Source organism: Xenopus laevis, chromosome 8S, assembly GCF_017654675.1.
Source record: "Xenopus laevis strain J_2021 chromosome 8S, Xenopus_laevis_v10.1, whole genome shotgun sequence".
NCBI classification, from domain to species: domain Eukaryota; kingdom Metazoa; phylum Chordata; class Amphibia; order Anura; family Pipidae; genus Xenopus; species Xenopus laevis.
In genome coordinates, this window is record NC_054386.1 from 72,728,362 (window position 1) to 72,744,584 (window position 16,223).

Below are 16,223 nucleotides of genomic sequence, written 5' to 3' on the forward strand. Positions count from 1 at the left end.
AAATGTAGAGGATAGGGAAATCTTTTAATGTTTTTAGAAAATTAAAGAATAAGTTGAAGGCAAGGAGTTCTCTAAATGAAATGTTATGAGACAAATCCATCCTCTGATGTAAGGGCTTTTGAGTTTTTAGAGTGCTGGGATGATTTTCCCATCAGCTATAAATCTTTGCCGGGGATGGCCTGCACCTCCTTGATGATGATGCAGCAGCTGTATAGTTGGAGAAGATGGAGAAGAGTTTGGTGTTTCCAAGGAGTTTGTATGTTCTTCCCTTATTTGCATGGGATTTCCTCCAGATACAGCATTTCCTCCCACTAGCCAAATACATATATGGCTTAAGAAATATGATGTCATTGGCATTGTTGAAATGTAATTGTAGGAGTATGTCACAGTTCCAGGTGAAGTTTCTGTTGCAAATAGAAAAATCTTCAAGATTAGGGCAGGTTTTAATAATTGCAGATCTTAATAACCCCATTATTAATTAGATAACCCCATCATTGAATTGCCAGTGTGCATGGTTTGCTTATAAAAATAATTATTTTAAAAAATGAGGTGTTAGTACCAGACTTTGGCCAAAATATTTAAGCTCATGTGCCATGTTAAGGCCCCTCATCGTACGTGAGTCCTACACTATCTGTGAGCATTATAAGTTTGTAGTGCATTTAAATCAAGTCCCCCAGCAAACAGTGTAACTGAGTAATAAGACCATTGTGCGCTTACCCTTAACTCAGGAGCTCTGGTGAGAAGCTTGGAGCTTTAAGGGCAGGACTCCATGGACTATTGCGGCGCGATCCAATCCAACGCGCTGCACAAAAACGCAGGCTTAACATACACCTGTAAATCATTCCCTGTTTTAAAGGCTAATAACAGCTATATGAAATATTGCCTATAGCAAAATATTGCCTACACAAATTGTAGCAAATAATGCCTACACAGAAAGAAATTGCCAGCGCTTGGTCTAACCCACATTATGTTACTAGCCCATAATAAATGTGGCTGACAGGCTCAAAGTCGGAGTTTTAAAGAGACAGTACGTGATAAATTTTGATATTTGAATAGTCTAATTTTTTTCAAATTGAATTTTGAATTATTCGAAGGTACACTAAAAATAGCTCAAAATTCAAATTTTCACTTCGACCCTTGATATATCTGCCCATTATGTATTCAATGAAAAAAAGTTTTTATGTTTTATAACAATTTTTCCTCTAATGAACAGATCCATCTTTAACACTCGTATCAACGTGTTTCATATGATACATGTTCAGACCAATATGATAATTGGAGTCATTTCTCACCTTCAAAAGTATCTCATAGCTTGTGCTTAATTGGTCTTTCTTAAAGGAGAGCTATACCCCTAAACTAATGAAAACCCCTACTCTTCATAGTCTAGTTTCCAGTCCCTAACAACTGCACATGCCTGACAGCCACGGAAATTGCCTGAAAATTCCCGAGCGGTGAAGATGGCGCCCATTCGCTCCACTGCACTGACTCTGCATCTAGGGGTAATTAAAGATTTAGGGGCATTTACAGGTATTAACCCCTTGTGTGTGGGGGGGGACATGGAGGGGGGCTATGGAGGGTAGGGGTTTTCATTAGTTTGGGAGTTTGTTCTCCTTTAAGTGCAACCAAAACATTTTTCTATGAGTTTCAGTTTTACCTAAGAAAAGGTGAAGACAAGTTAAGCAGTTTAGGAAAAGAAAGAATAGTCTTCTTGGTGGCCCAGGGCTCCCTGGCACTCTCAACCGTGATGCTGGGAAGGAGAAGAATTGTGTCCTTGTAATGAAAAAGAGCAATTAAGGTTCCACAAATAATCTGTCCCGAGTGGTTTGGAAATTTGGAAAATCGAGTTAAGCAGCTAACACCCAGTGCCAAGGGAAATCCAATACTTTCAATACTCTAGCAGGGAGATGTATATTTTCTTTTACACAGCACGACACATTTGATACTTTGCTAATGAGTGGATTTGCACAAATGGAGCGCAACAACTTATTCCTAATGACTGTGGGTGTCATGAACATGTACAGTGATGATGAAATGCTACTTGAATTTGTATCTTGATACGTCTGTGGAGCTTGGCATGAGGTGTTCCAACTTATGGGGGAAACTCGTTTATTATGCGATGTCCAAACTGCAACCCATCAGCATGTTTTGAACCATAGCTTCATGTGTTCACCCTACAGGCAAAGGTTGAGAGCTGTCATTTAACAGGAGCTTGGATATCCCTGATGTAGATACTAAAAATATGAAAAATGTATGTATATTTTCTCCCCAAAAGGGCCTTTCGGGTATAAGGTGAATTCCCCTTTTAGTCCACCCTAAAACCAGTCCTGAATAGTGATCCTTCAATAATGAGAGGATTAAACCAACAACACCCCCCAAACAATACAATTAAGTCTTAAAGCACTGTAGGACTCCAATAGAACACATTCACTAGGTCAGGATCCAAGCTTTAATATTATGCAGTGGATATGTATTGAGTTAATTTAATTTACTTTATAAACAAAAACACATTTATTACACCAAATTAAAAAAGTGGCTGCTCAGCCTACTACTTATACCTGTGTTGATTGATGTTATTAAGGATCTGTTTAAGTTATAATTATAAATTTGAATAAATGTTCAAATGTATAATTATAAATTCAACATATCCTTTATAACATCAATCAAAATACAGTCCATACACATAAAGAATAAGTTGCTAAAAAGATGTGCCATTAAAAATTCATAACATGGGGTCGATATAAGCAAGGACCATCACAAAGATTCCATAATTTGTGGCAATACATGCATATGAGTCTTGGGTCGAAATAAACAGTCACCTTGGCAATATACATATATACTGCAGGGAATGTAGAGAATTGATTCTTCTATATGCAGAAATGGCTGCTTAAGACAGACACAATACGGAGGTGCCTGCTAGCTCTTACCTGTACAGTAGTGATGTGTGGGTCAAGAAAAACTGAACCCGCACCCTAGCAATGCAACCTTAACCCACACCAGACTACAAGCTGCAAAATGTTGCCATTGTAGGACCTACATCCAACCTTTACCCGCATTATCTTGTGCTGCACGCTACATCTGAGCACAACTCTGGTCCCAAAACAAGGAATCTTCAGGATCAGTGGAGGAATGTACTTCCCTAGTCAAGACTCGCGCCCAACCCTAACCCAAATTTCAACCCAAAACTGCCCTGACCACACATTACTACTACTATACAGTACTTGTCTCATATATTTGAATACTGTTGTCAGGGCCCCTTTCCCATGGATAGTTTGTTATGATGCTGGAATCACACAGGAACACTACTTAAACCCATTCTGCAGACAAATGCTCAGATATCATTTTTGCTTTGTTCCTATGCTTTCCAATTTTGGCAAGTTCTTGCTTTTTGATTTGCTGTCCTTGGATCACTTTCTTGACCTTGTCTCTGGACTTTTCTCTTTGGTACTTTTGTACCTTTGCTTTGATCTCTGTTTGTTCTTTGACCATGCTTCCTGCTGCCAGCCCTGACCCTCATCCTGTCTGACCTCCCACGGTCTACTGTTATGAGTTGTCGAGAGCTAGTAGCTTGTTTCTACTACCACGCTGGCTCTCTTTTACCAATTACCTCTCTGTCTACAATTGAAGATTTTCCTCCTAGCACTTTTAAAATTGTGTGATGGTCATTTTACATGTGGGACCCAACTGTTCTGATATCTAGGGAATAAGTCAGGTATGATGGAGCTCACCCTATTTGATGATAGCATTAGAAAGTATTAGAAATTATGAGTCTCCATACACAGAATCTGGCTTTCCATCAGTGCATGTTCAGCTTAAAGGAAAACTATACCCCCCAAACAATGTAGGTCTCTATAAAAAGATATTGCATAAAACAGCTCATATGTAAATTCCTGCTTCATGTAAATAAACCATTTTCATAATAATATACTTTTCTAGTAGTATGGGCCATTGGGTAATCATAAATAGAAAATTGCCATTTTAAAAAATAAGGGCCGCCCCCTGGGATCGTAGGATTCACTGTACTCAGAAACATACCAACAAACCATACATGTTAGGTCACATGAGCCAATTAACAGACAGAGTTGTGTCTTTTGCTTCCACACTTCTTCCTGTTACAGTTAGAGTTGAAGTATTTCTGGTCAGGTGATCTCTGAGGCAGCACACAGACCATCACGAAATGGTGGCTCAAGGCAAGAAATGTAAAAGGACAATATTTACTTAATTATACATTCCAGTTTGCTAAGATTCTTTAATATGCCACTTAGTAAGATATGAACTATCTGTTGCTGAAGTGTTTATTTTGGGAGTATAGTTTTCCTTTAAGAGGCATCTACTAACCAGGGAGTGTCAGCGGCCATCGATGTATGCACCTACATTGTTGGATTTCTGATTTTGTTTCCCTTTCTGGAAATACCTGACCAATTGATTTGTGAGATGATATAGCTGCATAACCTTTAGTAATGGTATCCTTAGCAAGACATGTGTCGTTAGAGCAAAACACGTTCAAAGACATCTTTGAGAACGTTAGCAACCATGTTCGCATCCTTTTTGACTGATTACAGACCTCAACAACTTCCTCCCAAAGTTTGTGGCCAAATGCCTGTTGCAAACATTTGCAGTGTATGTAATAAAATTTCGCAATTGCAAAGGGTTTTTGGCGTCAAAGAAATTTACAAAACTCCGGAGCAGGTGTTGATGCTAATTTTGCTTAGCGCTAATATTGACCAGCGAATGTTTTTTTAGCGCGAACAGCGCTAAACATTTGCAAAAACGCCATTTTAAGTAAAGCTTTTGATTTTGATTACATGAATTACAACGGCTTCACATTTCTGCTTGAAAAATAATCCATATCTTAATATTCTAGAAAGCCATCAAAGCTATTTTACCCATGCCACTGTACATTTGGTACAGGTATGGGATCCATTATCCGGAAACCCATTATCCAGAAAGCTCCGAATTATGGAATGGGCGCCTCCAATAGATTCCATTATAAAGAAATAATTCCTGGCAGCAATTCAAGCTTCGCATTGATCCCATTTAAGTCATTCTGATTAAATCCGCTCCAAACTGAGTTGTGAATCAATGCAAATCTACTGTGAATTGAACTTAAAAAATAAAGAGTAGAACAACTTTGGATTGAATTGAAGCAGATCAGGTGTTTCTTATATCGCCTGTAATAAATGAGGATTCTGCAAAATGAACTGCAAGAATACAGCCAATGGCTCGTTGAATACTCTAATTTTACCCTGGGATTTTTGTTTTACATTATCATTTCTGTGTCGTGTTACAGATCTATATTATTTGTTCAATTGACGAACACCCATTTATTAGGCCAATGTAAAGTATAATTCACAGTCTCTACTCACTATTTTTTAAAAAAAATCTTTTTGTATGTTCATTTCCCACCTCCCCCCCACTTTCACGTCAGACAAATAACAGCCCATTCAATCCACTTTCTTGCTCCAAATTACAGAGTGCAAGGATGCTACATCAGTGCAGACGCAGGACAATTAGAGAAGTGAGAACAGCGGTGTTTTGCCAAAATGATAATGTCACTTCAATGTTAATAGGGGTCTTGTTCTATTATGAGCACAGCAGACCCACACACAAAATGAAGCTGTTAAAAATGTGTAGAAGCAGTGATTTTTTTTTCTTCTCTTTCTGTCCAGACAAAATTGTGGCAGGAAATTCTCAAAAGGCATGTCATTAGCTGATGCATCATAGCTTAAACTTTGTCAACCCCTGTGGCTGTGGGTGATATTGGTATAACAGATGGTCCTTTTGTTCCTATTCTGGGGATGTAGCCATGATAAGCAATAGAAAATATTTTGTATTTGGCATTAATTCTAAAGAAACTCCCAGGTGACTGATGGATACGCCGAGCCTACACAAGTATGAATAACCTCAGTGTTGCCCTGAGCCAGTGTAAAGGAGATTCTGATGAAATGTTTTTAATATTAAACTTTATGTTTGAAGCCAGCGTCCAATATAATTTTCTTAATGATGGCCTGAACATTAATATTATGAAAAAATAGGCCACTTGCCCTTGAAGTTGTTCAGCAGTTGCAAAATGTATTTCTCAACCGCATGTATGTCTATTTATATATGTATGTATATGTATATGACATTTATATTGTGCTTTTTTTAATCTAAGCATACAGATACAGTAATGTATTCCAAATGTGTTCTTTTGAAGCATATGAAATTAATTTTAAGTTAACATTGTAGAATATTGCAATGCCCTTCTGGTTTCAGTGGGTACATCTGTTGCTTTCTGTGCTTGTAGAGTTGATGTTTAAAAGGCTATGGGACCTGCAATTGCAACAAATTGATGTTTGAACATTCCTAGAATATTTCAAGGGCATTCTGTGATGCATCTGTAGGCAATGATACAAGTAAGGCATTGGGAATGGCCTATTACCTTCTCAATGATCCAGTGGTTCCTTCTGGGTTAGTCTGCAGTTCTACAGTGGATATTGTTACAGCGGGAGAGTGTAAACTTTCTTCTGTTATAAGCCTACCCATTGAGATCCAGTTCTCATACTACTGTCACCGGAACCAGAAATTATGAAGGGGCTGAAAGCTAAAGAAGTCAGATTTTCTGCAATAAAGACAACTTTGGTGCAGGGAGCAAAATAAAATGGGTACCATGTGGGTTGCAGGTAGGGTTGCCACCGTTTCTTGAAAAAAATACCGGCCTTCCTATATTCTTGCAGTTTTTTCTTATTAATAACAATGGCACCAAGCATAATTTTACTGGCCAGGCTGGTAAAATACCGGCCAGGTGGCAACCCTAGTTGCAGGTAGGATATTCTGATGCAGGTATGGATGTGGGTCACTGGTCAGGATGCAGGTCTTCTTATATTATCTATATTTTATACCTTTAAACATTTTAAATGTATTTTCTGCCCCCACCCACTTCCAGTTTGCTGCAACAGCATTTCCTGTTTAATGGTGGACAGCAGGTTGCAGATAAGGTAATTGTGGGGAGGGTCAGGTAGTGGGTCCAAGTGGATAAAAAATGCGTGTTGCTGGTCCAGGTCACGGGTTGCGGCTCTGGGTCAGGTCCAGGTTTCAATACGTAGGACTCACAAAGTGTCTGCTGGAGGGTTAGGAAGAGAATAATAGGAGTTCATATAAAGAAGGTGCCGTTAGAATAGTAAGCAGAACATCTTCAACCAGTATGACAAATAAATACCCCTGGATTCCCCAGTAAAGATCCCAGCACAATCAGCCTTAGAGGCGCTGCCACCAAAGAGTGTCTACAAAACAAATTCAAATAAGGGCACGCTCCCCTAGTTTAATCCTTTTTGAAGAAATTACTTTATTAAAATAAAAATGCACAAAGTTGCAGTGATCATGTGCTCATCAAAGGCATATCCATGAAGCCCAATACCTTTCATCATTTAATGTGATGTTCTATATATCCGTGGTTAAGGTTAGCCCTTAAAAAAAACGGCTACCCAGGTTACATAATAATTTGTTCCTATGTTTATACTGATCAATTCATTTTATTGTTTAAGTGATGTTGATTTCATTTGATGCAGGGATTTATTCCCAAAATTGCATAACACCACCAACGTTCCTTCTAATTTCTTCTTTTACACTTTTGTGTGTACTTTTTAGAATCATGTTCACATTGATGTACATACGCACATCAAAATGATTTGTTTTTACACAAAAAAAACCAAAAAATTTTGACTGCACTGGACTCAAAATTTGCACACAGCTTAGAGGGAACAGAGCATACAACTGCATTTCTGGAGAGGGAAAAAAAATTGCTCCATACTAGTGATGGGCGAAATGTATTGAAGTCATTGGGCGTCAAAATTATTTTGACGCGTGTCAATTTCGACGCTCGTGACAATTTTTATACGCACGCCTATTTTGTCCAAATGTATTAAAGTCAATGGGTGTCCGAATAATTTTGATGTGCGACAATTTTTATGCGCGAGGCTATTTGGACGCGCACCCAAATTTTTTTTGATGCGGCAAATTTTTCTAATTTTCTCCACAGTTTCGCGCCTGTTGAATTTATTCACCCATCACTACTCCATACAGTGAATGAATGAATTTGAGATCTCCACTTAAATTATTAGCCAGGGTCTTCATGTCATCCAGTCTTTCAACTTCTGCTTTACCTTTGGATTTGAGGCAATAGATTAGAACATGGGTCAGTATACCTTATATTTATTAATCCAGTCATTGGGAGTAACCCGGGAATTGAACCAGAAAAGGTTTGTTCACAATGCATAGGGCTGGAGAGTAGGGTGTATTTATGACCACAAGTGCATTGTGCAATTTCAGACACAAATCACCTTGGTTTTTACCCACAATGCAGTGCTTTATACAACAATTCTAGCATCATTAAGGATTAGTGCGGGGTTGTATCTGCTTGTACAGTATATTATCCACTTATGCATATTGATCAAGTGTAGTTTTGTTGAACTTATGAAGGAACCTCTTGTGGCCACTGCTGCTATGGAAATCATTCATAATGTGTCAAGTAAACATTGGTTTATTCTTCCCACACCTGCCAAGGAGAGCAGGTACAATTGTGTGCATCTGATGTCAGGCAAGATCCATCCTGTTTCATGCTGTAAAGTTTTGTTACTCCGAATATTGTCAATAGTAAAAACCATTCATAAAAGAGTCTACCGAGGGTTCTGTTTAATAATTTCTGTTCCATGATCTTTAAAAAAATGAGAATGTTTCAGCCTTCTGATCCTGATCTGCAGTTGCTCCATCCGCACAAAGGAATCAGGCTACGTAAATAGACATTAAACCTCCATAAAAGGATGAAATATGGCATGCAATTAAAATGCAGAAAAATGGGTAGCAAATTTGATGTTTTGTTTTATCTTTACTGCTGCAAAGTGACTGCCCTAACAATCATTTATAGTGTGTTGTGTCTCAACAAGAAAACAGCACAGATGGAAATGCCTAATTACTCACACCTCCTTGTCCGCTTACATCCAGTCATATAATATAGACATAATACCTGATTGGCCTGCCATGAATGTTAAACACTTCTAGCAAATAGACTGAGAAGAAAAATGCAAAGAATTGAAAGATCCCTCTGACCATGTGATGGCTAAAACAACGGTGTAAAGGTGCAATTACCCATAGCAACCAAACAGCAATTTGCTTTTATTAATCTAGTACTGTAAAGTTAATGAGAGCAAATTGATAAAAACTGTATTTAATTTTGCACCAGTAAACTTCCCTATTGGTTTTGGTTTCATATATAAATGCTCCAGGAGTGTTATTTATAAAAGGGCATATGCTAGAGCTATCTCATGCTATAATATTTTATTATTAATAAGAATATGAATTATATTTTGCAGATTAAATGGAAGAGTAGCTCAAAACCAGTACACAATTTGCACAATCCCAATTTCTATGTATCTGGGGCACCCATTTTTCCAGGATTTAAACAGGCCATACATGCAGAGATTCATTTGTTTTGGGAGGTCCCCAAACAAGCCCACCTTGAGATGAGCGATATCTTGCTGATACGATGGTTGGATCGAGGGCACATCAACAATCCAATGCGGTCCTCAATGCAACAGGAGTTTTAAACCTGCCCGATCGATACTGGCTAATTTTTGGTCATATTATATTGATCGGGAGAAGCCTACCAGGGAGCTGTTATCTTGTGTCAGCAAGATGCAATCCTGTTATCTTCCCATTGTTCTGTTGTTCCTAGGGAGGGAAAATGTGGTGAGTGATTTCACTCCAACTTGCAGTGCAGCAGAAAAGAGTGAATGAAGTTTATCAGAGCACAAGTCACATGACTGAGGGCACCTGGGAAACTAACAGGTCTAGCCCCATGCCAGATTACAAAATTAAATATAAAAAAATGTGTTTCCTCTGTTGAAAAATGGATTTCAGTGCAGAATTATGCTGACATAGCACTGTTGTGTTTAAAAAACAAACAAACATATTTTCTCATGATAGAATCCCTTTAAAGTGGTTGAGCAGACAGTAAGAGGCTCTCTGGTCCTTGCAGCCACTGTCACCAACATGTTGCTTAGCAACATCTATAATGGTTCTGAATTACTAGATATGTAATAAATCTAGTGTAGAATGCAGGGATTTTGAATTGTAGTAAGTAAATTCATCATAGATGTGGTTACCTTGACATAATCTGCTGACAAATGCAAAATGGCATAAGTTAGTTACCCAGGACTATCAGTCAGGTGGAGTTTTAGTTTAAAATATAGTAATGAATTTTTTCAGAATAAGCTATTTAAAACAAAAAATCATCGATATGGACCACATGGCTAAAGCAGCCTTTCTTCTTGCTTGTTTAAAAGAGAAGGAAAGCTACGGAGGCATTTTATTGCCAATAGATTAGCTGCAATAGTGCAAGCTAGAATGCTATATTTATTCTGTAGAATGTTTTACCATACCTGAGTAAAAAGCTCTAAAAACTCTCTGTTTGTTTAGGATAGGAGCTGCAGTATTAACATGGTGTGACATCACTTCCTGCCTGAGACTCTCCCTGCCCTGGGCTCAGATTACAGCAGAGAAGGGAGGGCGGGGGAAGAGGAGCAAACTGAGCATGCTCTTGCCCAGGGCAATGAGGTTTGAGCTGAAGGCAGGAAGTCTGATACAGAAGCCCATGTGTACACAATAGAAGGAAAGAAATGCTGTATTTCTTTTGACAGAGGACTCAGAGCAGCACTACTTTGGGGGTTTACTGGTATATTTAGATGGACCTTTCTGATAAGGCTTACTTAGTTTTAGCCTTTCCTTCTCCTGGACCACATGGCTAAAGCAGCCTTTCTTCTTGCTTGTTTAAACTCTAACCAGGAGTATGAGTCAGGTCACTGTTGACATCTTTCATTATTAGTTATATAATATGAATAGGTCAAGCAGAGGTAATGTAGGGGACGTCCTGTGTATAAGACTGAGAACTGGTCTTACAAAAAAGGGGACATAGCAAAGGGACTTTTGTTGAGCTTTGAAGATGTTGTCAACAATTAGTTGTTAAATGTGGAATATTGGGGGTCCTATTGCAAAAATGTACTTATTAATAGATTTTTTTAAGTGTATTTAGGAAATCAATTAGAAGTATAGGGATGGGATCTGGAAACCTGTTATCCAGAAAGCTCCAGATTCCAGCCATCTCTCAAAGACTCCATTTTAATTAAATAAGTCAAAATTTAAAAGCACATTTCCTTTTTCTCTGTAATAATAAAACCATGCCTTGTACTTGATCCCAACTAAGATATAATAACAATCTTTGTTGCAGAAAAAAACACTCCTATTTGGTTTACGTAGGGGTTATTTACTAAAATCCGAATGCAAAAATCACGAAAAATTTGTGGTTTTTTTATAACATCAGACTTTTAAAAAATCACGAATTTTTCTGAATTTAATAAACCTTGCGGCTGGAAAAGTCAGAATCTGAAAATCTGGCATCTCAGACCTGTTGAGGTTGCATATAAGTCAATGGGAGAAATGATTGATGTGCACTGGGTTTTTGGTTGAAAATTCCGAAAAAATCTTGAAATTCGTGAAAATTGGATGAAAAAATCGTGAAAATTGGATTCTTTCCCCGCAAATTTTCTGGAAAATGTAATAATAAATAAGCGCAAAAAAAATAGGGATGTACCGAATCCACTATTTTGGATTCTGCTGAATATTGAACCAAATCCGAACCCTTGCATATGCAAATTAGGGGTGGGAAGGGGAACAAAATTTTTAAATTTTTTTCAATGGGGCTGTACTCACACAGGCGCGTGTAGGCGCCGAACGCAGGAAAAATGCAGCATGTTGAGTCTCAACCTGCGTTCGGCGCCTACACGCGCCTGTGTGAGTACAGCCCCATTGGAAAAAATGTAATGTGTCTATTCCTGCGCTCCCCTGTGGCTGAACGCAGAAAAACGGAACGCAGGTAAAAATGCTCGTCAGTAAGAGCCCTAATGGTCAAAGTGTTATTAAATACTTTCTGCTCCAATGTGATTTGCACACAACAAAGGGTCATTATATATATATATATATATATATATATATATATATATATATATATATATATATATATATATATATAAAAATATAAAAGTTTTAGAATATATCAAAGTATAAATAAAGCATTCCTGGGCCAGCACTTCCCTTAGTGAAACAAGTGTCTTTTTATTTTACACACATCACAGGAGCACTGTGATATGTGTAAAATAAAAAGACACTTGTTTCACTAAGGGAAGTGCTGGCCCAGGAATGCTTTATTCCAAACTCTGATTATATGATTGAAAATTGGCCGTGCATCCCTGAGATTGCTTGATTGGAGTGCGGATACTGTATAAATATATATATTTGTGGGGAACTATTTCAATAAGCCACTTTTACCAGCTGTACAAGTTGGTATTCTAGGCAGTGCACAGTGTGATTTGTATGCCGGGCGGCAAACACACAAGTGAGGAGCATTGTGCTGGGGACAACCATAGATAGAAGCTGGATGAACATACACAATGCCGAAAGTGAGAACAAACCCATTTTAATGGAGTGTTCAAGGGTCAAGAATCTGGATCCTTTGTTCAGATGCCAGTCACATTCAGCCAGCTATATTCAGTACAATTTTTCAGCTCAATATACTGTGAATGCTGCAGACATTTCACAATTTAATTTAAATGACACAATGCCTCAGGTGCTTCCCTTTGTAGCAGGATCTGCGAGCAGGCAACAATTCTTATCACGGTAAACTTTTCTTTTGAAAAGATACTTTTGAAAGGGTGAAAAATGGAATAGTTAATCGGTTTGATTCTATTAGAAAGAATGCGTAGAAGTCTTAATCGAATGCACGGGCAAAGCAGAGTAGGTGAATTTATTTGCTTCAAAATATCCTATACTATCTAAGCTGATTCTGAACATCTTCACAGTGAACATATTTAACTTACAATATGGTAGACTCTTGATATCTCTGCACATATTGCCCATGTTCTTTGCTTGGCTATTAATGTGCAAACCAAACTGTGGTCCCACCCATAACACACAGCAAGGTAAAAATGTCTCTGTACTGATTTTGAAATGAAGTAGAGCATTTGTTTGCTGGAAATTTTAACTTGGTACATTTTCCCCTAGTATGCAACACAAAACTGGTAACTTGTATGCAATGTATATCGGCTGTTCAATTATTTTTCACATTATTTTCTTTGCTTTCTTGTGAGTTTTGCAAATGCCTTCAGGAAAAAGAAGAAATCATTCAAACGTACATTTGAAGGTATTTTAAATACTGAAATCAATATGTGAGGGACTGGGGAACTAGGCAGGGGTGTTGCTATGTGCGCAAGATCACAATCAGACCCTAGGAGGGTTATTTACTAAACTCTGAATGCCAAAATTCTTGTTTTTTTTTGTATAAAATTCAAATCTTTTTGTGGAAAAAAAAAAAACACAAATTTTTTGGAATTTATGATACCCCGAGGATGGAAAAAGTCTGAATCTCAGCCCTGCCGAGGTTGCATATAAGTCAATGGGAGAAGTCCCAAAGATTTTTTGGCGTGGAAATTCCAAAAAATTCACAAGATTTGTATTTTTCAAGTTTTTTTCAGATTTTTTCCCGCAAACAACATTTTTGGGAAAATGTATTAACAAATAAGCCGAAAAAACCCATGCGGATTTGGTTGGATTGTTTTTCAGGAAATAATGAGATAAATTCAGACTTTGATAAATAACCCCCTAGGTGTTTAAGTGGACCTATTATAAAATATTTTATCTAAGAAAATCACTGCTCTCAGCACATTGACAGGGAATGTGTTAGAAAAATGGTCACACCTGGGAAACCTCAAAAAATAAAACTTTCTGTTTTAGCTGTTTAATCAGACCTGAGACACTGTACATAAGATTCATGGTTGAAGTATTAACACCTCATTTTTTGTAATAATTATTTTTAAAGGCAAACCGTGCCCTGGCATATTTTCTCTTTCTAGCTGAAGTATTAAGCCTACAGATGTCTCTACAGCCAGGAACAACTTCAGGCACCTTCCTCCATGTTGAAACAGTGAGGCAGCCCAAATGAGCTGGAGACTGCAAAAATAAACTGTTACGCTAGTTAAGGGTAAATATTCAATCCAGTGATGGATAGAGGCCAAGTTTTCAATTGCCAGCACAGTGACAATTCACAGAAGGGATGCTATGTGATCGAAATAAATACAGAATAGGGGTATGGGATCTGTTATCCGGAAATCCGTTATCCAGAAAGCTCTGAATTGAGAGAAGGCTTTGTCCCATAGACTCCATTCCAAATTATGGAAATACGTGTATCCCTTATCTGGAAAGCCCCGAGCATTCTCAATAACAGGTCCCATACCTGTATATATATTTCTTTTGGGAGAGCAGGATCTGCACAGTGACTGTTGCAATTATCTAATGTGAACCCTAATTGAACATTTATCTATAGCTTAGTGCATTGCCATTGTCCCTAGGAAGATAAGTGCTGCTTTGTATGTCATTACTCAAGAGTAGGGAGGGGTGTGTGTATGGATGCTGGGTTTTCATTAGGAGGGGTTGAACTTGATGAACTTTGTCTTTTTTCAACCCAATTTAACTATGTAACTTAGATAGGGGTGTCCCACCTTCAGATTTTATTGCTCAGAACTTAAAGCAGCAGGTACCTCCTGGCAAGTTTCACTTCATATAAGACAGAGAAATTCCTGTGACGGGTGGGGGAAGGGTATTGATAGAGACTGCACACCTCCAATCCCCAAGGTCCTATTGGGGATAAAAAACAATTATGGATAATAAATAGGTGGACTGCAAAAAGAAAATATTAAAATTACAATTTTAATATATGCACAAAATGTCTCTGTCTTAAATATATTGATAATGGGTTGAGTGCAGAGGACCTCTTGTAGTTGACTATATGTATTTTGTGGTCACAGCCTCATTGCACCCCCGCCTAATGGTTTTAAAAAATAGTGGTGAGCACAACTTTCCCTTGTTTGTTATAGTTATACAGGAGCAGTGACCAGCTCCATGTTGTAGCTCCCACCCTTCCCAGCTATAGTCAGGTGATCCCACTGGTGTCTAATAAAAGGGCAGCCAAGTCTGGGAGTTTTACTTTGAAAGCAGCTGGTAAGTTGCAGGTAAAGCCGAGACCATGTGTAAAATGTATAATGAAGCAATAGAATTCTTAATGAATCAGATGAACATTGAGCATAGGACTGGCCAGATATGGGATGACTTTGACGTAGTTGGCCAGCTTAAATATATTGCAATATATGGACAAACAATCCCTGTTTTGTTTAAAGGGTAAGGCATTTTTTAGTAGCAGTATGCACAAAATGTCTCTGTCTTAAATATATTGATAATGGGCTGAGTGCAGAGGACCTCTTGTATTTGTCTATATATATATATATATATATATATATATATATATATATATATATATATATATATAAATATAGTTTTTTTTTCTCAATTGTTGCTTCTTCTTTTCAAAAACTGTGTTTTATAAATTGGATGATATCCCCAAAAGGAGAAAACAAAGTTGAATTGAGCCCTTTAATGCTTGTTTATTGTGCTGCATGCAGGCATCTAATGTAGGCTCCAACCAGACAAGAAGCTTTTCCTTGATTCTTTCTGCCTCCTGTGATTTATTTAGTCTCCAGCCCCAGGAGTGGAAAACTGTTAGTGAGCTAGTAGTGGTATGCTCAGCATGCTGCCCATTCCCTTCAAGTGATTCCCTGTCTTCCTGGCTCTGCATTAACTGGGATCCCTTCATCTGTCTGTTCACATGTCTCCTTCATAATATCTTGAGTGAAATCCTCATATAGCAGCAGGATTACACCACTCTTGCTAGTATAAAATCACAAATAATGATCTGGAAATGAAAAGTGAAAATGGCCAGGAGGCACCTGCTGCTATAACTCGTGTCCAATAAAACATGACTGTGGGACAACCTTTTATCTCTAAATGCTGTAGTATGTCACTGTACAACTTATTATAGTCAAGCTGTTGCTAGAATGTCTCTGAGCACTTCCCTTTTATATACATTCTAACAGAGCATACAGACTACCAGAACTTGCTCTTACCCAACACTGCATCTTCTCCTTTTAGAGCTTTCAGATTTCCTAATGGAACTATTTTACCTCCAGGCAAACAAAAAATATATTGGGTATAATATAATCATATTCATGTGCCTTTATGATAGGGCAGTTGGAGCATTTGCCCTGGTCCCCAAGGATTACACAAGGAGCATCAAACAATGCATTCGGTAA